Consider the following 23,195-nt stretch of genomic DNA (forward strand, 5'->3'; position numbering starts at 1 on the left):
GCACCCGGACCCTTGTTTTCTCTGTGAGCAGAAACAAGAAACAGAACATCCTCCTGTGCATGCCCATCAGGCATCTCCAATTGCAATCCACATTTGTGGACATAGAATCCACAAATAATAAGGAGCCACTGAATTTTTGTATATTTAGTATGGGGCTCAGGTTAATCACAGAAATATTTATAGTTAGTGGGCAAAATGCCCAGTACCCCATTATAATAAACCCAAATCCCGATAACAGTGAAGATGTTTCTCAGAGGGGCATGGCTCCTCTGATGTTTGTCAGATAAGCATGTCTCATTATAGGGGCACTCAGACAACAGAGGCACAGAACAAAACAAAATATTTTTTGCCTGTTAATTTATTTCAAAAATGAAATCTGATAATGGCTTTTAGAAATGTCAAGACCAAAAAGCATCAAATATTGTTTTTCCATTTAACGAATAGAAATAAAGTGGCTGAGTTATTATTATATGTTCCCCCCATAATTCATCTTTCTTTGCTCCTTCCCACCCCTCCCCACTTTATCTTCCACCTCCTTTTATAGATACCTAACTGCTAAAATGGACTTGGGAAGGCAGCTGGAATCATGCCAAAGTGTACCCAACAGAAGCTGCTGCAGTTAGTGACATGAGCTATGGAACACAGGAGGTCTTTTGCACTGATTGGAATATTTATTAGATTTAGTGCTGAAATAGTCTCTGCTGATAAGCAGACCTAATCTGAATTTCAAAAGTACTAATAACCACGTAAATGTGATAGTATCATATCCTCAGGCCCCAAGTGTATCACCTTTCCTAAATGGTTGGATGCTGAATTGAATCTATTTAATATCCTGGTAACTAGCTTTGACTTTTATCAGGAATACTTATTAATTTTAGATTTAATCTTCCCTCCTCCTCAACAGAAGTAATTTAAATTCTTTCCAAGTAGTCATTGCACCTGTTTCTTTCTTCAATCTTGGTCTCAAAGAAATACACAACAAACTCCGATAGACCACGGCCACAAAGTCCAATTTTGTAATCATGCAGGAAAAGGAATGCTTTTTGAGGATCAAAAGTTGCAGTTATGATGCTAGGATGTTTCATATCCAGTAAAATTAGAGACACCCCACCTCATCAGCTGATTGTGGGAGAAGTCGTTTACAAAAGTCCTGTGAAGAAAGAACTAGATCATATAAATGTATGCGTATTTCTAGAACCTGAAAAATAGAAAAAGACAATCAAGTGTACTTGGACCCATAGCCACTGGTTTTAACCATTCTGCAGAAGTATAGGCAACTGTTATTGGCAATATGTGAAGATATGGATGATTTCATGGGGAAATCTTTGAAATTAAAGTGGGATAATTTGGAGGTACAGGGGAAGCGTTTTTCCCTTTAAACTGGCAATAACCCTTATAATTGCGTGTGCTCTCCGGAATAAAGATATAGCAGATTGACATCAGCTTCAGAAAATGAGACATTAGGTACCTGAGGGATTCAGTCAAATTGCTCCTATGAAATCTTGAGTTTTGAAGATTGAAAAAAGAATGCTTGTTTTTGCGACAAGTGTTTTGGGGAATATTTTAGGGGATAATTGATGTTCTGCATTCCAATACCTTAGGTAATGAGGAAGCTGCAGAAACAGCCTCCTTTCTTTTATGAAGGCTTTAGTATTCAAGATCACCATAGAGGTCAGTGCTGTGAAGCTAATCTTGGATGCCTATCTCAATTGCTTCAGAGTATTTAGGATTTCTAAGGTTTTTGATGGATTTTTTTATGAAAAGATATAATTTTTCCTCTACATGAAATGCTTTAAAGTGGTGATAATTAAACATATTTACTCAGTATATTTGGAACATTATACTGGAATTCAGAAGCTCTGTTTTCCTCTTTGGATTTATAAACCACCAAAAGTTGGCCACTGGCCCTTGTAAAAGATTTCTTCCAGCAGAGCTCTTGTATCTTTGTTTGTGTTTTCCTTTCCCGCTTAAGCACATTTATCTTTGCTTTTAGCTGCTGCAGCCCTCTGAGAAACAGCAGTCTTCTTGGCAGCTGCATTCTGTGCAGGCTCCTGCTGTATCAGTATGACAGCTATCTAGAAGGACTATATATTAGATGGAATAACCAGCTAATATCAGAAGGGAAAAAACTGGCAGCAGTGAAGCACAAAGTTCCACTAAGTATAATTTGCAAATCTTTCAATTAACCTATTGAATCAAAATGAGAATGGGTATAAATAGTAATGCTTTTTAAAATATGCCCTTGCTTTTTAGAATAGATGCATTTTCAGCAAAGCCACCTGCAAAGTGAATACCAAAATTTGGTCTAATTCTGTTAGTAAGGTGACATTGTTGTTCTGGGGAAAGCTTTAATGTATTATTTTTTATGAGAATAAAGGTATCATGCTAGATCTTTTGCCCAGGGGTTTGCTGATTATGAAGCTGCCAGAGTAATGTTCTGTTCACTTGTAGTTGTCTTAAGTAGCAATTTTAAATATTTTGAAAAAAGGAAAGAAGTATTTATGTTTAGTAGAATATTTAAAAGAAGAAAGTAAAAACAATCACCTGTAATCCTACAAGTCAAGTAATACATAGATTTATGTTAAACTATTTATTTATTTATTTATTTATTTATTTATTTATTTATTTATTTATTGAGACAGAGTCTTGCCCTGTTGTCCAGGCTGGAGTGCAGTGGTGTGATCTCAGCTCACTGAAACCTCCTCTGCCTTCTGGGTTCAAGTGATTCTCCTGCCTCAGACTCCCGAGTAGCTGGGATTTCAGGTGTGCACCTGAAATCAGGCGCGGTTAATTTTTGTATTTTTAGTATAGATGGGGTTTCACCACGTTGGCCAGGCTAGTCTCAAACTCCCAAACTCAGGTGATCCACCCACCTCAACCTCACAAAATGCTAGGGTTACAGATGTGAGCCACTGTGCCTGGCCCCAAGTAGTATATTTTTAAAATATGAGGTCATTTTAAAAGATGAGGTTAGATGTTATATATTATTTCTAAAATTTTATTAAGATTGTTTTTACACATTTTTATGTATCTTTAAATATTTTTTGTGCAACACCATTTTGCTAGCTATATGGTCTGCTGCATGGATGACCACAGTTTATTTCATCCATCCTTTATTTTGGGACATTTGGATTATTTTCAGGTTTTCACTATTGTAAACAATGCTGTGAGGAACCCACTTATGGCTCAATCTTTGTACCCATCATTGATTATTTCAAGAGGACAAATTCCTAGTGGAATCACTAAATCAAAGGATTAATAACTGGTTCCTTTTACTTGGTAGTGTTTTGTCAACTCTGGAGTCTCTCCTCTGCTCTCCATCCCTGTCCCTCACTGCTTCCACTTCATACAGAATATATTTGTTTTGCCCTTTTCCATTTTTCTTTTTTTTTTCTCCTTTGGTAATGGTCTCACCCTGTATATGGACTATCTGTAGACCATTAGAAATTGAGGGACTCTCAGGAGAGAATGCGACAAACTGATACTATTTCAAGATGACAGTTGACCATAGCTTACATGCAGTGTTCACATGAGTTAAGTCACTGGGTTCCCTGCCAGATTTTAAGTGAACTAAAATGTTTTCTAAAATTTTGGTTTGAGATTTTCTGGCATCTGCCTCTTTCAGAGTGAGAATTAACATACCATCTCAATTCTTATAATTCTATCCCATCTTTGAGCCATAAACTATTTGATAACTAACTTCAACTCACTCTTTGTGACTCACTCGCCTCAGAAAGATTTGATTTTCTGGAAAATTACAATGAAGCAGAGATGTAAAAAGAGAAGTAAAGATAGCTCAATTGATTCTGGAAATGAGGTAGACTACTGCAATAATTTTTTGAAATAGTGTTACCAAATTTTCTCCTCTACAACATTTTTAAACATCTCATATGTATCAATTATATGCTAAATGAACTACTTGTTTCCTAATATCTTTAACAAGATAAATTACTAAGTGTAGCCAACATATATTCTTACTAACCCCAGAATATATCTGTTCTGTGAGTTAATAAATGTTAACCGTTGTATATTACATACTCTTTTCCATATTTGTTTTACAGTGGAAAGGGTCTTCAAAAAATGATCTAGTACATCTCCTCATTTTGCTATAGGGTAATTACTATCAACGTTTAAGACTTCCATAAGTAAATATTACAACCTATCTTGCAACCAATCTTGTAATATCTAACCATTCTCTTTTGAGAAATTATTTACTAACTCCAGCCTAAAGTTATCATGCTGCTACTGTAAGACTGTACCTCTTCAGTCATTAACAGTGTGGAAATTTGCTTTTGGAAATGTAAGTCCTCCATATGGTTGATGTCATTTCCTCATTGTAATTAGAGTACATCGAGAAGGCATATAATCACTCACTGAGTGATGAAACATGGATTCGGAGAGATGACTCAATAAATATTTTAAGGAATGTTTGTAAAGTGTGATTTTCAAATCTGTGTTGAACTTAAATTCCCAACTTGTTCTCTGCACAACTGTTTTTTACTGACTTGCACCTTGGTACAATGCCATTGGTCTCCATTGAAGTCTTCATGAAAAACAGCACAGTGAAACTCATTACTGTGTTTAGCATAAGGAGGCCCCTGTTGTTGTTTAAAAACAACAACAAAAAATCCCGTCTGATCTTCACACCATGAATATTGTACTTCTTCTGAACAACTGGTTTGTTAAACACAGACCTCACCAGGTTTTCTTGCTAGAAAATTCAAGCCAATATTGTGATTTACCCATAAGAAGTATTTGGTATACCCAACCTACCACGGTACTCACTTGGGGTGGTGCATTCATAGTGTGCTCATTGTCAGTCGTACCCCAGAAATGTGCACACAGTAGCCCTTGACGCTCTGGTATTTACTTGTAAAACCTCATTCTTGATTCCTCCTCCTTTTTCCTCTCATTCTTTCTTTATCCATCTTTTTCCTTCCTTCTATTTTTAACTTTTGTAATACTGTTCTATTCTGTATGTCTTTGTAAGCTGCTCAAAGTCCTTGTGGAATAAGGTGTAGCATAAATTAATAACTAAGTCAAAAATGCAGACCTTTATTTGCTTAGACTGTTAGGTTATCTATACATCCATGCATGGTGCCCAATGTTGATCTTTACTCCTGTTGTTTCAGCTCAAATATATTGGTGTTTGATAAGCTGGTACTTCTGTAACACAGAATATGGCATGTAAGCTCATATTTGAAATGAGAGTCCAATATAGCTATAAACATATGGCTTACACTGTGAAATGTTCTTTTTTTCCTTTCCCAGGGAGTTTTGAAGAAATATACAAGAACATATGTCCAGTCCTAGGAATCCCTGCCAGATTTTTTTTCTCTGAATTGTGGTTTGAGATTTCAAATCATTAACTGGATACATCTGTCTGAGTATGTTTTCCTTTTCAAAAAAAGAAAATTTGAAAATACCTACCCAAAAGACATAGTTCAGTATTCTTAATTTTCCATAACATATTTAGTATCCTCAGCCTTTAAAATTAAACTGACATTCTCTGAGCTGTGTGCAGTCATTTTGTTGGTGGCCATGTATTCCCTGGGTATTGGGTGAAAATAAGGAATTTATTTTCCTGTATGTTGTTTAAGCATATATTTGTGTGTAATTCTTAGTAAACTTGTAGGTTTAAGGAAAGAGCCTTCAAGTTAGAGTCAAAGGATTCATTTTTAAATCTTGCTGCTGTCACTCACTGTGTGACTTTAAGCAAATCATAAAACCTAACAGAGCCTCAGTTTCTTTATATATAAAATGAATAATAATAATAATGCCTGCCCTTCCTATTTCACTGGGTTACTGTGAAACTCACATGAGATAACATGTATTAAAGTGGTTTGAAAACTAATAGCAGAGCTATTAGAACTGCATTGCCTCAGTCTGGGATAAAAGGAGATCACAATAACTAATAGCAAAATCACCATTTATTTGGCTTAAATACTATCTATTCTGCTAGAATTTTAACTCCCTCAAATTCACAACTAGTTCTGGGAGTCAGCTGGGGATGCTGAACATATGCTTGGGAATGGATCCTGTTGGATTCCTCATGGATGCTCATGTGCCTTCTCTGTGGCTCACTGCTGTGGTCTCTCCTCTGCTGCTCTTGCAGCCAGTGCTCAGTGACTCCATGGTCATAGCCCCTGACGCCTCTAATGTCCTCACCAAAAGGAAGTACAGTCATCCCCATGCAGCCACTCAACACCGGTCAGCTGTGAAGTTCTCACCTACATCTTCTGTCATGGTATCTCAACATGGGAAGCATAACTTTCTCATTTTGGGGGGCTCATTAGGACACTAAGTGAGGAGGAACATCAGGGGATGGCTGAGACTGAGATGTTCTCTAAAACTGTATTCGAACGTTTCTGTCCCAGTGTTTGTACACATTATTTAAGGTTATAGTAGAGACTGCAAGCTGAATGGTCCAATGATGATGTGACCTTTAAGAAGCCTCTGGCTTCCTTTGTGAATTCTAACCATACCGTTACTGTGTTTGAGGATCACTGGCAGCCGAGCTCTGAGTGGAGAACTGAGATAAGAAAGGTGTTGTCATGATAATGCCTGGACAGCTGCATCCCAGACTATGGGAGTGCCAGGAAACTGGCTACCTCACAGCAGAGTAGAGAAAATGGAAATAAACACAAATATAAGCTTTTCAGTGAGCTGTGGGTCAGAGAAGGCCACAAGTGGTCTGGCAGATCATGGTACAGCTCTTTGTTTCATGAGCTACATGCAGCAATGGTTTTTATGAGCTTTTTGTAGCTTTCCAGCCCTAGGATTCAGCCATGTTAAGGTGGAAAGTTACTGGTACTAGCCCTGCTGTTCTGCTAACAATGGTCCACTTTCCTCCAAACCCATTGATTATTTAGACATGAAATAAATCTATGCATCTCAACTCTCTGCCTCAGAAAGTGAAATCTGTCCCAGGAAAAGTTCAGATGCAGTAACCTGCTTGGAACTAGGGATGCTTGTCTTAAAACCCTGCACACATGGCAAACACTGTTTTATTTAGATTGAGCTGATTGGAAGGGGTGGACCTGATAGGGATATATGGGCATGAGGAACTAAAGCCACCAACTGGTGCTACCTTCAAAAATGGGTCCTACCTTCCAACTATGGCACCATACAGCATACTCCAAAGCAAGGATTGTAGTTAACAGCCATACTTTCTTAATTATCTAGTTTCATTCTGAAAGGCAGACCCATCCATTAATTCCATGTGCATTGATTTTGACTTTCAGCCTTAAATAGAGCAACAAGTAAACATTTTTATTCCCCTTTTCATTAATATTTAATTCATTAATGAGGAAAATGGGTAATGTTCTGTGATACAGTACTCCTGTGACAAAGGAGTAGTCCCAGGAAAATTTTTGGAATCAAATCAACAAGTATGTATTGAGTTTTGACATAATACATGAAAATGCTGTTTTGGCTAAGAGCAGAACTTCTGATGATTAGTTTTGCTGACATTTTAATCTTGGAGATGATAAGGTGGAATTATAGGCTTAATTTTGACCTTCACGGGGATTGATTGATAATAACATTGGAAAAAGGTAACTAGGTTATCTTATAGTCTCTATTAGCCAAGGAAAAAAAGAGAAAGTCTTCAAGGAATCCAGGCATCATTTGAGAAAATGATTAAATAAAAAACTATAACCTCAGTTTTATTTTGTCTAGTTAAAATAAAGAATATATAGTATTATCAAGAAAAGAATAGTCTATATGGGGGTTAGAATAAGGGAACCTAAGAAAAGATGTGATTATTGTACCACTAGCTATCCATCAGAGAGGGAGTTTGAGTCAGTCAGTATAAATTTAGTCTGTTCAGCACACCCTATTGAGGAGGAAGCAGGGAGCTTCAAAACTGTAAGGCATCAGCCATTAAAACAGATTCTGTGTTTGCCAAGCAACCTTCTCATTGTAACCAGAGTTTGCAGGCAGAGTTTCCAGTGATGACTAGGTTGCATGAAAATTTGTTTTATTTTTTCTCATTTCAAACAATATTTTATATATCAGCTTCTTGTTTGGTGAGCATATGTAATTCTCTTAAGTTTAATCAATTTTGCATATTTATAACAATTTTTAGGACCTACCAAGTAATACCATCTCTGTCTCTAGCTTACCTTCCTGTAACTTCAACAATGACCATAGAGGAAGATCTCCAATAATCTCAAATTTAAAGAGAAGATAGATAGATTGATTGATTGATTAAAACTTAGTGAAAAGCTCTCAGTTTAAGTCTTAGTTCATTAATATATAATAAACTAAAATTTACAAAAATATCAAGTGTAGCATGTTAGACATGGATTATTTGCCCATAAACAAATCTGTTTAACTAGTTTAACCTTAAAACAAACAAAAAAATGTGGAGTGGGGTGGTGCGAGCTAGTAGTTGAAAGGATATATGAGTATCTCATAGAACCCAAGGTCAGGAAGTACACATGGTGGCTGTGGGAGACTCGGAAGTACAAACTGAAAAGTTGAGAGCTAAAGTCACATGCTCTATCTTTCTCAGAGTTCATGAACTCTCATCTCTACTTCTTTCTCTCTGCTTCTCCATGAAAATAGCTGTCCAGTCCTTGCCTGACAATGCAAGAGCCTAGTAGAAACCAACAAGAGTTTCAGAAGCTCAGAGTTTGCACAGAAGGACTCTGATTGCCACTTCTCAAACAGGTGTGCACTCTGAGTCCATTTTGATGGCCTAGGGATGACATCACATGGTTGCTTTTTCTTGGGAACTGCTGTTTAAGGAGATTCTTAGAGAAGGGGACCTCAGTAGGGCCAAGTGATGGAACAGCTTTCAGAAAAACAGGAGACTTTCTAGATATGTATTCCAAATGTTGTCTGCAACGATTAAAAAATTGCTTTAAATTCTGTTCAGAGTAAAATAATGAAAAAGCAAAGAGTAGGCAGATTATTAGGGCATATTATATGATTTTAACCTATGAGAAGAAGGAAAGATGTGCAATACTTTTTTGTTTCCTTCTTAGTTATCTGCAGGAGTGATTTCCATATTGTGAAAGTATAACTGACATCTTAAGAGTGCACTAGATTTGTTAAAGCCTTTAAAGCCTCTTACAGCACCAGCTATTGAGGAACTTGCCAGATGAGTTTGAGAGGAAGTACTGTCAGTAATCCTCAGGTACTGGAGAGAAGAGGAGAAATTTTAGGAAACTGGCGGTGGGAAAATAGTACCTTATATTTTTCAAAGGGGAGAGAGAAAACTTGTTCTTGGAAACTTGTCACTGATACACAGTACTTAAGGGAGATCATTTAAACAGATTTAAAAAGTAGCCATCACTTGGTACCAGCATGGGGCTATGAAAAAGAGTCAGACCAAAGTCATAGCTATACCTAAAAGACGACATGTGTTTACCTTAGTAGATCAGGAGCCTGTGTGATAGATACCTCATGCAGTGTGAGTTAGCAAGATATTTGAGTAAAGTCTTCAGATCCCCGTGGAGAAGAGAAATAAATGTAGTTTGAATGATAGTGCAATTAAGTGAAACTGATAAATGGAGTGATATCAACCTCTCAGGGAAAACACATAGCTTTAAAACAATATTTGACCTCATATTCCTCCATATAAACAGTAGATAAAGTGGAATCACATTAGTCCAATTTTCAACATAGAAAACTGGAAGGGATGGTTATACACAACAAATGACAAAAACCAAAGAGGGCAGAACCTGCTGGAACATGCACCTAAACGAACAATATAAAATGCAATAAATGTAAACATGGTATTTTATACTAAGTTCAACTGCTAAAATACAAAATGGGAAACATTGGACTTAATAGTAATTTGGGGAGAAAAATTTTAGGGAATTGTGAGATAGCAATATGATATAGTTGCAAAAATACAGTGCCAATATAATTTTAGATTATACTTGTGAAGGAATTATATCCAGACTGTGAGTTGTAGCGTTGATCTCATATGTTGTCCAGTCCACATCTGAATTATTATAGCAGTCTTTTTTGGGAAAGACGACAAAATGCGGCATTTCCAGTGAGGGATAATGCGGAATTTTAATCTATAAATTTCTTTCGAAGCTTAGATTTTTTATTTTGCTATGTGTAATGCACTATATGGAATAAAATCTACCATACTGTGTTCCCAAGGAGCATACTTTGTGTCATTCCAACTAGTGTCCATAGAAAATGAACACTTGGGTAAAATTCACTCCCCTCAGTCTATTGATTTAGATAACTGGGTTTAACAGTGACATATTAGGCCATTCTTGCATTGCTGTAAAGGAATAATGGAGACTAGGTAATTTATGAAGAAAAGAGGTTTAATTGGCTTATGGTTCCGCAGGCTGTACAAGCATGGCACTGACATATGCTTGGATTTGGGGACGACCTCAGGAAGCTTACAATCACGGCAGAAGGCAAAGTAGGAGCATGTCTCACGTGGTGAGACTGAGAGCAAGAGAGAGTGGAGGGTGAGCTACACATTTTTAAACAACCAAATCTCATCAGAACTCACTGTTGTGAGGAGAGCACCAAGAGGATGGTTCTAAACATGAGAAATCCGCCCCCACGATCCAATCACCTCCCACCAGGCCCCACCTCCAACCCTGGGGACTACATTTTAACATGAGATTTGTGGGGGGCAAACATCCAAACTATATCAAGTGATAAACTGTCCTTCCACTGAAAATGTATATTGATTTCTGAATGCTAAATTAAACTTTGTATTCTACATTAGTAACATATTAAAGTGTCAGCACTGTTTCTTATAAATTGTAAGCATTTTTCCACTTCGTTTTATGATGAAAATGAGCAAAAGAGGTTTTAGATGAAAGCAGGAAAGGTCCTCAATTTATTTTAAAATAAAAATGGAGGCCAGGCATGTTGGCTCACGCCTGTAATCCCAGCACTTTGGGAGGCTGAGGTAGATGGATCACCTGAGGTCAGGAGTACGAGACCAGCCTGGCCAAATAGTGAAACCTCGTCTCTACTAAAAATACAAAAAAGTTAGTCAGGTGTAGTGGCGCACACCTGTATTCCCAGCTACTCGGGGGGCTGAGGCACAAGAACTACTTGAACCCGGGTGGCAGAGGTTGCAGTGAGGCAAGATCACGCCACTGCACTCCAGCTGGGCGACAGACAGAGCGAGACTCTGTCTCAATAAAAAGGGGGGAAAAAAGGATAGTTTAAAAAATCAGTGTTTCTCAAATTGAGGATTTGTTTCCTATGCCTAAAGAATCTTCCTGGTTATATTTACTTCAGAATTAAGGGAAGAGAATCAAAAATGACTCTTTGTCTTGAGACTCCTAGTGAATGGTCTAAAAGTAAGAAACAGCCTTTAAAAAGAGCGAGAGATGAGTAACTTCCACACACCAAATACACAAAAGCATGCACACACACATTATTGTGGATTAGTGATAGTGTATATTGAGTGCAGGGACTCGCAGCCTCAAAATGTTACGTTTCTCATAGTCTGCTGAATTAGATATTATTTATTGATGAAGTCTAAATATAACAAGGCTTTATATTAAACTACAGATGTTAAAAACATAGCTGATACAGAGAAAATGCAAGTGAGACATTTCATTTTTAGTTTTGAAATGTATTTTTTTAAGTTATTGGAAAATCACTATGGAAATTCGTTATTCTCGTATTTTCTGCTAATGCCAAGCACCTGACCCACATAGCTACCCTGGAAATATTCTGTAAAATTACTCTAAGAATAACTCTAATCATTGCAAGCCTGTAATCTGAATGTGAGCATATGTGATCAGAGCAGTTCTACAATGTAGCTGAACCAGTACTGTCCTTGATGTTAGAGGATTTTAAAGCTTTCTTGGGAAATGAGATACCAAAGAGGAGAAATTAGTCAAAAATATATATCAGGTCCCATCCATTTAAATGTTGTCCTTCCTTCTAATTAGAACTTATTACAAATTCTACACCAGTAAAGTGAGAATGATGCAGAATAGGGGGTTTCACCTCAATACAATGGGCATTTCTTTCTTACTAAATCTTAATATCAAGGCTTTGTGTATTATAAATACTACTTCTGTGTGCTCTACCCAGTGGCTTCATCTCACAATGACAAGCCAGAAAAGAGCTAAACTTTAAGATCCTGCCTTCAGGCTGACGATGGCAAATGAAAGCTTGTAATTGAAAGTAGCTCAATTTGTGTTGGGCTGAAGCTTTCATTTGGGATAAGTGTCCAATCCAGTCAGCCCCAAATTCAGATTCCCTCTCTGGGTTGTTTCTGTGCTCCAGAGGGTCTCTTTTCCTCTCTTCCTTTTCTCTCTAGCATCCAGGTAACAGGAGGATCGTGCACCCTTGAGGAACATGTTTTAGGTGGTTCTGGTCTGCTTACCTCTGTCTCTGCTGCCTCCTCCTGGTTCTGGGTAAGATATGCCTGTCTTCCCAGGTATACTGGCACCCTTTCATCTGCTGCTGAAGGAACCCCTGCTGCAGTAACTTCTATTCAGTTCTCTTGCTGCCTTTGGGACCAACGGTCCTTTCCTCGCCAGCCCCACTTTGGGGACTCATCTCCACTTTGGCTCTCACTGGTGCTGTGGATCCTCTGAAGCCCGCTTGTCTACAAGAGCCTGTCCTGTCTTAAGCCTTCCATCCCATAGAGTTGCCACATGTCATCCTATTCCTTATTACTGTGACCCCTGGCAGGCCACTGGCTTTTAACTCTTACCTACCATCCATGTTCCCCACTGGAAGCATGTGGAAATGTCTGGGCTCGCTGGCTGCACCCTACAGCCAAGGGAGACTGCACAGCAGATGTGGAAAGGGAAGTTGTCTCTAGCTCTCCTGCCCAAGTACACTTCAGCATGGTTTCTCTTTTACATGGCAACCACCTTCTATTGGATAGTCTCCTCCAAAGCTGGGAAATGGAGGCTGCGCACAAATCCATTCCTTCATCTGCTTTTGTTACCTTCTATCCCCTTGTTCCCTCCAGATTTTCTACCTCTCCCTGGTAGAAGAGCTTCTACTTCCCTTTTCTGTGGAAGAGGAACAAGTCCTCCTCCACAGAATGTGGAGCCATGTAGACTTAACTTGTTCTGTTGCAGTTTTGCCAGTGCACCTTAAAGTAGCGGTTTCTCGTTGTCTGAACAAGTACCCAGGGTTCTTTGTCCTGCATCCAAAAAAATTAAGGAGCATGGACACAAGGGTAGGGGTAGAGTGAAAGTTTAATAAGCGAAAGAAAGCACTTCGCAGCGGAGAGGGTAGTCCGAGTGGATTGCCGAGTTACAGCTGACTCCAGAAGCTTTTATAAGAAACTCTTCTTATCTCTGTAGCAGTTTGAGTAACTTCTCCTATCAGTAAAGCTGTCTGTGCAACTCCCCTTATCTTATGCAGCTGTGGGTATGTCTCTAGGCAAACACAAAGCGCCACGTCTCTTTTTTGTATAACTGTGGGTTTGTTTTAGGTAAGCCCCCATCTTCCCTGTGCAAGTTTCCATGGATCCCACCATGTATATGCCTCAAAAGGGGAGGAAACTTTTTCCTGGGAGCTTGCTAATTTTACAAAGAACAAAGGGCTTCTTTTCTGGACGCTGTCTGCTTCTCTGTCTGCAGGTGCAGCCTGAGTTTTTGTCCCAGGTTGTTTTGTTTTTGCCCATTGCTGTGACTTTTCAGGCAGACCGCTTCTACACTCTTAAGTTTGCCCCAACTGATTTTTCTTTTCCCTCACCCTCATTCCTCACTTCAGAAGTGGGAACTCTAACTGCTCTTAGGGAGATTGGGCATTGATCTTTCTGGCTATTTCTTGCTGGAGAGGGGCATTGTGTCAGGAACAGCAGTTAGGATTCCTCCCGAGGCTGGTTTAAGGGTCCTCAGAAAAAAGGTGCGTTTAATGCGTGGTTCCATTTACATTACCATTTGGAGCTTGATAGCCTCCAGATGAAAAAAAAAACAATTTGGGTTATTAGACGACATGTATTAAAATGAGACAAGGAAAGAGGTAAGGACAGCTTAAAAATCGTGAGGCTGCTGACATGCCCTGATAACTGGTGGCTATAGTTAATGTCTGTTAAGATTGGGTGTATGGGGCTTAGCTTTGGTTAGCTTCCTTGGTTTCACCTTCCCCAAAAAGGAAACCTCCAGGTTATGGGGGCACTTTATTTACTCTTATTACCTGGCAGAATTTGTAGGATAATTGCCCAGAACTAGAATATTGTTCCAGATTTTGACATTACCCATTCCTTTCTGTCTCCTCTGAGCTGCAGCCAGAGATCGCTAGTTGGTTTACAGGAATAAGCAGGGTTAGTCTAAAATGTAGGCAAGAACTTAAAAATAACTAATGAGACTAGAAATTAATGACAATTGTATGATAAGTTTTGAAACATAATTTCCCTCTCTCCAGTCCTCCTTTTTGTTAAAAACAAATCATGATAGGACTGAGTTGTTTGCAAAATAGACTTTAGTTTTAAACTTGGTCTGATTATTTACATCAGTGCAGCAAGAATCCTTATTTTTACATAGGCCTTTTAGATTGGCTTTGATGGAACTTTGTTTCACAAGGAATCTTAGATAGGACTTTCTAAAGCCGATCTAGACATGGTGGGTCATGCCTCTAATCCCAGCACTTTGGGAGCCCAAGACAGGCAGATCACCTGAGGTCAGGAGTTCAAGACCAGCCAGACCAACATGGCAAAACCCCGTCTCTATGGAAAATACAAGAATTAAGCTGGGCGTGGTGGCAGGCACCCATAATCCCAGCTACTTGGGAGGCTGAAGCAGGAGAATCCCTTGAGCCTGGGAGGTGGAGGTTGTGAGCCAAGATCATGCCACTGCACTCGGCATGGGCAACAGAGCGAAACTCCCTCTGGAAAAAAAAAAAGTGACATCTTTACTCACCGCAGGTTAGGAACCCTGTACAGGGGTTGTGTAGATAAGGTATGAGGCCGATTTCCCAGGAAGTTTTATTGGCTCTGCAAGTTGAACTTGACTCCTTAAAGGGAAACACACCCTTTCAGTCAAAGCCTTGGTAAAACAACCAGTTTTTCCAGTTGTGTTTTGTTGCAAAATAAAGTGGATTCTTATTGCACTGATGTAAACAACTATGTTGTTATAAGTCAAGAATACTTACAACCAGTTTCTGAATTCTAGAGAAACCAGGCAGAGAGAAACAAACATGTTCCAAATTTTGTTCGCAGGAGTATACCTTACTTAGTTGTTAAAAGCTGTAGCTAACTTGAAAGAAAGTTTCCTTGACTCTGAAAAACAAAACAAGAATTAGCAGTGTTCAAAGCAAAAATAAAAAAGATTCATTTAGTTTTCTATTAGTTTAGTCCATTCCATTAACTCTTGTTCTGCTTAATATTTGTAAACATTTCAACTTTTCATGAGTCCTTTACATTTTTGTATTATCAGAAACCTACATTCAAGAGTACCTATTAAAGTTCCACAGTGATTATAAACCATTTTTTGAAGAAGATTAAAATAAGACAACAGTTGTCTGTAAATGACAAAATGTCCAGGGTGGTTATAGTCAAGAACATGATTGACAAATTTGGTTATTTCTGTGGCATACAATAACCCAACATAACAACCTTAATTGTGATTGATAGCACATATTCAGACATTAGAACCTTAGACATCCCATACAATTTTGGACATATGTTAATATTATTCCCTAAAACATAACCTGAAGAATATTAGACATCATTTTGGCAATCCCGTGTACCTAAACATGTTAAATAATCCTGTTTACCTCTCTTCAGCATGCTCCAGGGGCCCTTTGTAGCACCCAAAAGCAAGTGGTCAGGAAAGACAACCTTGAGACTGAAGTTTAGTTTTGGGAAGCCTGTGAAATATGTTAGAGGTTTAAAACACTGGATATTATGAAACAAAATTTTACCATAAGTCATTTGTTTTGCCACAACAATGACTCAAAAATTTAAAAAAAAAAAACCAAAAACTTTTCATTAGCCCTTACTACTACATGAATAGAGAGCCAAATTTCACCCTTGCATTAGTCTACTATTGTTAACCCCAGTTTTTAATGAAGCCTTATAGACAATCCTATTCAATCTTAACCAGTTTGACCATGAGGTGAGATTTTTACATACATTTTATGTATGGTTATTTTATAACCCTTTACAAATTTTGCTAAAGAGTAGATCAGCATTGTAAGAAAACCTTGTTGTGCTTTTATTTCAAAGTTTAATTTACAGAAAAAATATATAATACCCTTTTGAATTTAGTCAATATGTTCACACACACAATTTCCTTTGCAAGATTAATATTTACAGTCTTTTCACAATTGGCTTAAACCTTCTGCTTTATTTTATCTAATTTAAGACAATCCTTTATCCCTAGGCAAAATGGACATTTCCATGCCTTCTTATAATCTTTTAACTAAAAACACATTTTGCTGTTTTTATACACCTTGCATGCAAATCCATGTTCAGTAGTCTCAATTACATGTCATAATGGTAACTCTTAGTGATTTTTAACTTTAGTGTAAAGTCTGGTAAGTTGTTTTAATTATGTGCTAGGTGCAGATAAAGTCTGATTTCTTTCAGCATAGTTAGGAGCATGGTTACTTCTATTTGTTCCCAGATCATACTAATTGTGAAGCAGGCAAGTTGACAGTTTTTAAAAGGCCAAAGAAGCAGTGTGCAACTTTAAAACATTTAGCAAAGCTAATATCTGACCTGCATAATAAATTAGACCACATTTTTACACCTTTGAAGACATTTATATTTTACCAATAATTCCTGTCTGTTTTTATTTTAAATATTAAAGTCACGTGAACTGAAAGGTACCACAGCTTTTACTGCAAAATATTTAAGTGCTGATTTTTCGTAGGCCAATTAATTGGCCTTTTTATAGACTTCACGTATATATCACATGTATGACTACATGGACAGTCAGAAGAAGATCCAGCAGCTCAGGGTGGAGCCCTTTTAAGAACAGGGCTATGAATACAGTTTTCAGGGCCTAATAAACAAGCACAGCCAGAAGACAAAGACAGATTTTGAGAGGGGCTTATCCACCTCTAATTCCAGGGGTTCCATGAGGAAAACAGGGATTTCTCCAAAATGGGATTTGTGGCAACTTAATCTGTTTCCCAAGGAGTCCCAGGCCACCAGAAGTCATTCTAGGGTCTTTCATGCATGCATCAAGAATGATAAGACACAGTGGAAAAAAGTAATTCAGTCAACTGGGAAAAAAAAAAAAAAAAAAAAAAAAAAAACCTTTTCCAGAAAAACAAGATCTATGAAGAGAAAAACATAAAAGCCTTTTATATATACCCATAGCTTGGATATCCACTTTGAGGTAAGCTGAGCATTCTTTAAGAAAATCCTTTTTCGTTAATTAAAATTTTACAGAGAATGTAAACACTGATCTTCATCATTACTTTTACTGGTTTGCACCACTGCTTTTTCACAATCATGTTCAAGTTCTCCAGTTTCCTTTGGGAGAAAGTGGCTTGGCTCAAGCAAGGGCAGGTTTTCCTCTGGACCACAGATCCCTCTAGTAGCAAAGCTTGATAGTTAAGGAGGTGATTATCTGTTAGCCAGGGACTTTCCTAGAGGGCAGCATTCCTGCTATATTGTATGGGGTGTAAACAGTTATTTCCCATGGTTAGCCCAGTGGTCTCTGGCACCAACAAAGCTGCCATTGTAACTGCTTAGAGGCAGGTTGACCAGGCTTTAGCCACCAAGTTAAGTTCCTTACTTAGGTAACCCACTGGCTGTTGAGCTGGACCTCAAGCTTCAGCCAAAATTCCCAGGGCCATTTCCTTCTTTTCTGATGCATAGAGACTGAATGCTTTTCCTTTGGAAAGACTGGGGGTTGATGCTTTAAGTAAGGCTTGCTTTAGCTGGTTAAAGGCTTTTTGAACCACAGATTCCCAAGTTAATGAGTGAGTTTTAACTGCTGAGTTTCATTATGAGGTGGGATAAAGGGCAAGCTATTTCACGGTATCCAGGTACACACAGTCTGCAAAATCCACTAATGCCTAAGAATCCCCTCAACTGTTGAAGGAAATGGGCATCCTTTCCTCACCTGATGCTCCTGTCCCTTCTGATAATACTAGACCTAGGTACCTTACTGAAGTCTGACAGAGCTGAGCTTTAGATTTTGAGACCCTATATCCCCTTTCAGCTAAGAAACTGAAGAGAGCCTCAGTGCCTCCCTGAGACTTCCTTGGTTGGGGGACAGAGGAGAGTGTTATTTACATACTGCAAAGTTTCAACTTGAGGGTGAGAAAAACTAGAAAGATCTTTGGATAGGGCCTGTTTCAGCAACTTCCTTCCCATATTAAGGGCTGTCTGAGTAATAAACCTGTTCTTTATTGAATAAAAAGGTTTAAGGATTTTTATTTAGCTTTTGGTCTATCATGGAAAGCTTGGAAGAGTTAATAGGTTTGGCTCTAATCCCCTGCAAGTTCTCCAATATACACATTTAAAAGAGTTTCCTTCCCCATTTTCTGATGCTATCATCATCGTCCCATTTATGGTCCTCCAAGGGCACTGGTATTTTCCCCCACTGGCTTCTCCATCCCTGGAACATCCAGGAGAGTTTAAATACTTGGGTTAAATCTTGGAAGGCCTCTATACAGGAGTGAAGTTGGGGCTTGCCCCGAGTGAACTTTAGGGTCTGAGGGCTAAAGGAGATCCAGGCTGCGCTCAAGGGTAGTGCAGACTTGAAGATGGGGTGTTACCCATGTAGAAAAGAGACAAGAGAAGAGGCGTCCCTCAGTCTCCTTCTCTTCAGAGTGGCCCAAGATGGAGGGAAAGGCTGGAGGGGCATCCCCCTTCACCCCCTTCCTGCCGTCCTCTGGGTCCCAGTGACCATCCTTCATAGGTGCCGCCTCATGGTTGCAAGTATGACCTTCACTTATGGTCCTGGAGAAGCTAGTCGGCATAACTAGTCATGCTCATCTGCTTGTGGCCCTGGCCCTTCACCCTTGCTGGTTTCCTAGACCTACTTTGCCCTTAAGGTTCCCAGGGTACCCTAAGGGTCCAGGAGAGATTGTATTTGGGCAAGACACTGTAATGCAATGGAGGAAGTCTTTTAATATTATCTCTGGCTTCCCTTGCTATGGCCCTAGTGAAACATTGAAATCCCAGAGAATGGGACCAATTGACTTCCAAACATAAAATCCCCTTTTTGTTTAAATGCCAATGTAGTTGGATGTAGAACAGGTGCCTCAAAAAAGAACATATGAATTGAATGGCTGTCCTCTTGACTGTTAAAGATGGAGCTTTGATATTTACAGATGGGTCATGGAGCCTGGTCCCTAATAGAGGGACATAGGAGGGAGGGCAATTGAGGAACTAGAGGTTTTCAATAAACAGCCAACAAGACTCCCCATGGAGAAAAAAATCCCATCCCACTAGGTGGCGCTGTAGGATCTGAGATGTTAGGTAAAAACTCTGACTCCATCTCTCCAGGCAGAAGTTAGGGAGGTTTGGGGTTTAATAGGCTGTCCCCAGCAGAATAAAATTAACTTGTCTCATAAAGGAACTGTTTAAATTCATTGAGCAGTGCTGAGCTTTTACATGGAGGGAAGAAATAACCCAAAAGGAGAAGGAAACAATCCAAATGGAGAGGGAAGAGGATATTCACTTGGGGTGAAATATCCCCTTATATAGTGCCATCAATGTCTATCATTGAGGATAAAAAGCCCTTACTAGGTGAAAATTTAGACTGATCATGAATTCCCCCTGTCTCCAGGAAATCACAAACACAACAACTCTTTGTCTTAGTAATCAGGAATGTAACTCAAAGTGTTGTTGTGTTTGTCAGTTGGTGTCTTAGTAGTCAGGGATGTAACTCACCAACTGACTCTGCCTAGCAAGACTATGTCCCTAGGCTGCAAAAACACCTGTAACATTGCATAGAAAGAAGGGATAAGAGGCATGATAGCCATGAAAAGAAAGAAGGAAAATGCAGTAGGAAAAGGCTGGAGGTCCTTGTACCAATGCCCTGATGGCTGTCGGGGACTGGAGATAATACTGAGGGGTAGCCCCAGCCAGAAACCTTCAGTTGCCCTAGGACCTCCTTCCAATCCCATGCAATGTCTGGGCCCTTCGTGAAAGAAAACTGGATTGGAATAGACAAGAAGCCTCAGAAATGAAAGTAAAAGGTTAAAGATCTGCTCTTACTCACCGTTCTGATGATCCCTTCTTCCTGCACCTGAATATGTGCACCTTAATGTAGCAGTTTCTTGTCCTCTAAACTAGTACCTGGCTTCTTTGTCCTGCGTGCAAGAAAATTGAGCATGGACACAAGGGTGGGGGTGGAGCAAAAGTTTTATAAGCGAAACAAGAAATGCTCCACAGCAGAGAGGGGAGTCCGAGTGGATTGCCGAGTTACAGCTAAATCCAAAAGCTTTTATAAGAAACTCTTCTCATTTCTGTAGCAGTTTGAGCAACTTCTCTTATCAGTAAAGCTGTCTGTGCAACTCCCCTTACCTTATGCAGCTGTGGGTATGCCTCTAGGCAAGCACAAAGCGCTGCTTCTCTTGTTTAACTGTGGGTTTGTTTTAGGTAAGCCCCCGTCCTCCCTGTGCCAGTTTCCATGGAGCCCACCCTGTATATGCCTGGAAAGGGGAGGGATCTTTTTCCTGAGAGCTCACTAATTATGGAAAGAACAAAGGGCTTCTGTACTGGACCATGTCTGCTTATCTGTGTGCAGGTGTAGCCTGAATTTTTTTTTCCCCAGGTTGTTTTACTTTTACCTGTTGCTGTGACTTTTCAGGCAGACCATTTCTGCAGTCTAAGTTTGCCCCAACTGATTTTTCCTTCCCTTCTCCCTCAGTTCTAGAGGGTATCTCAAAGTAGAAAGATTGTGGGGTGGACAGTAGACATTACTGAGAACAAAATATAAGAGGCGTTTCAAAAATATTATCCCCAAAGCAATTCAGGGAAGAACTATGGAGCCGCTGTTATGTGTTATATGCTGGGAATATGGTAGTGAGCAAAATAGCTGAGGCTCCTGTGCTTAACAAACTTACAGTCTTGAAAATTTTGTAGGAAAGATTTCTATGCAAGGGCATAGAGGTATATACAAAAGGATGATTATTGAAACATTATTATGAAATCAACAGAAATGCCCATCAATAAGGAAGTAATTCAGTAGACTATGGAACAGCCATACTATGGAATATTCAATAATGTATTGAAACATTATTATAATGTTTTCATTCTTATTAAAAGAATTATGTAAGTCTTATACATGCTGACATGGGAGAAAAGTCTATACATACTCATCTGAACATGTGTTCTATATACATACCAGACATGTCTACATGAGTAGACAAAATCTTAAAAAATATATACAGCCAACTGTTAACAATGATTTCCTCTAGGAGATGAGATTTGACATCCACTAGGCGACATCTCTCCTCAGAAAAGGGAAGTAGAAGCTCTTTTAGGGAGAGGTGGGAAATCTGGAGGGAGCAAGAGGATTGAATGTGACAAAACCTGCTGAAGAGAAGCAGGGAGGGAACTTTCACCTTTATGTCATAAACTTCTATGTTGTTTGAATTTTGTACAACAAACTATGCATTACTTTGTAATTCTTAAGACAAAGAATATAAGTAAGAAAAATACATACCAATAGAGTTATTCTGGCACACAACCTGGTTTACATTTTTCGAATTATTATTTCTAAACTATACATTGGTGAAAGGAGATGGAAAACTTATACAACACACAACACAAAATTATGCTCTATTCCAGCTCTTTTGTCCCCTGTTCCTCTGTAAGAACGCAAGGCCTGCAGATGTTCCCCAAATGGAGGTCCCTAGGACAGCAAAGGGGTCCCTTACCACCTTCTGTCACCTTCACCCCACCCTTTTCCTCCCTCCTTCAGCCCCTTTATGTTTCTAATTTCATCCTGTCTCCCATTCTTGTTTGTGTCCATCGAGACCATTTTTTTTTTTTTTTTTTTTTTTTTTTTTTTTATATTTAATTTTAGGGTACATGTGACAATGTCAAGTTTTTACATATGTATCCATGTGCCATTTGGTGTATGACACTCGTCATTTAGATTAGGTATATCTCCTAATGTATCCTCCCTCCCCCACCCCACAAAGTCCCCAGAGTGTGATTCCCTTCCTGTGTCCATTTCTTTTGAGAACATGCGGTGTTTGGTTTTTTGTCCTTGCGATAGTTTGCTGAGAATGATGATTTTCAGTTTCATCCATGTCCCTACAGAGGACATGAACTCATCGTTTTTTATGGCTGCATAGTATTCCATGGGGTATACGTGCCACATTTTCTTAATCCAGTCTATCGTTGTTGGACATTTGGGTTGGTTCCAACTCTTTGCTATTGTGAATAGTGTCGCAATAAACATACATGTGCATGTGTCTTTATAGCAGCATGATTTATAGTCCTTTGGGTATATACCCAGTAATGGGATGGCTGGGTCAAATGGTATTTCTAGTTCTAGAACCCTGAGGAATTGCCACACCGACTTCCACACCATCCCACCAACAGTGTAAAAGTGTTCCTATTGCTCCACATCCTCTCCAGCACCTGTTGTTTCCTGACTTTCTAATGATCACCATTCTAACTGGTGTGAGATGGTATCTCATTATGGTTTTGATTTGCATTTCTCTGATGGCCCAAAGTTTCTATCTTGCCCTTTTCCCCAAGTTGCTATCTTCTGCATTAGAAGCAAGTCCCAAATTTCCTTTCATGTTTTACATATTTTCACCAATTCTGGTGTCTGTTGTAAATCAAAATTGCTGTCTTTCTCACCCAGTTCTGCTGTTTTAAGCCCAGTAGTTACAGTCAGATGAAAAAAAAAAGTTGCCTGAGTCCCCATCTGGGTTATAGTTTGCTTCGGGGGATTATTATCCCTACCCATCTAAAATTAGGCACACCTTGCTCTGCCTGCTTCAGTTTCTCTCCAGAAACATTACATCTTCCTACAAGATCTGCTTTTCCCTACTACTGTGTTTTTGAACTTATTCTGAAAGAGTGTTTGGTCCCTCCCAACTTTGGGTTACACTGCAGAGTACTCTTTCAGAATCAAAATGAGTCTTTACCAGTCCCTGTTTGGGGTTTCTTCTATTTAGGAAGAGGCTTCTGGAAACTGTACTCCTGCTACAGTTGTTTCAAATAGTTGTGTAGAACAACTAAGCTCTTTAGCTAGTCTAAAAGCTCTAAACAATATTAGCACTTTGTTCATTCCACAGTAAATTTCTGAATGCTTGCTATATGCCTCAGGTCAACCTGTTTAATATTT

General features: G+C 39.0%; 1 protein-coding gene across 2 annotated transcripts in view; it reads left to right on the top strand.

The window, feature by feature from the left end:
• GALNT7 (polypeptide N-acetylgalactosaminyltransferase 7) overlaps positions 1–23,195 on the top strand; it is a 154,595-nt gene that overhangs the window by 98,983 nt on the left and 32,417 nt on the right. The gene's annotated exons all lie outside the window — the stretch shown is intronic.

Source organism: Hylobates moloch, unplaced genomic scaffold (assembly GCF_009828535.3).
Source record: "Hylobates moloch isolate HMO894 unplaced genomic scaffold, HMol_V3 SCAFFOLD_3, whole genome shotgun sequence".
NCBI classification, from domain to species: domain Eukaryota; kingdom Metazoa; phylum Chordata; class Mammalia; order Primates; family Hylobatidae; genus Hylobates; species Hylobates moloch.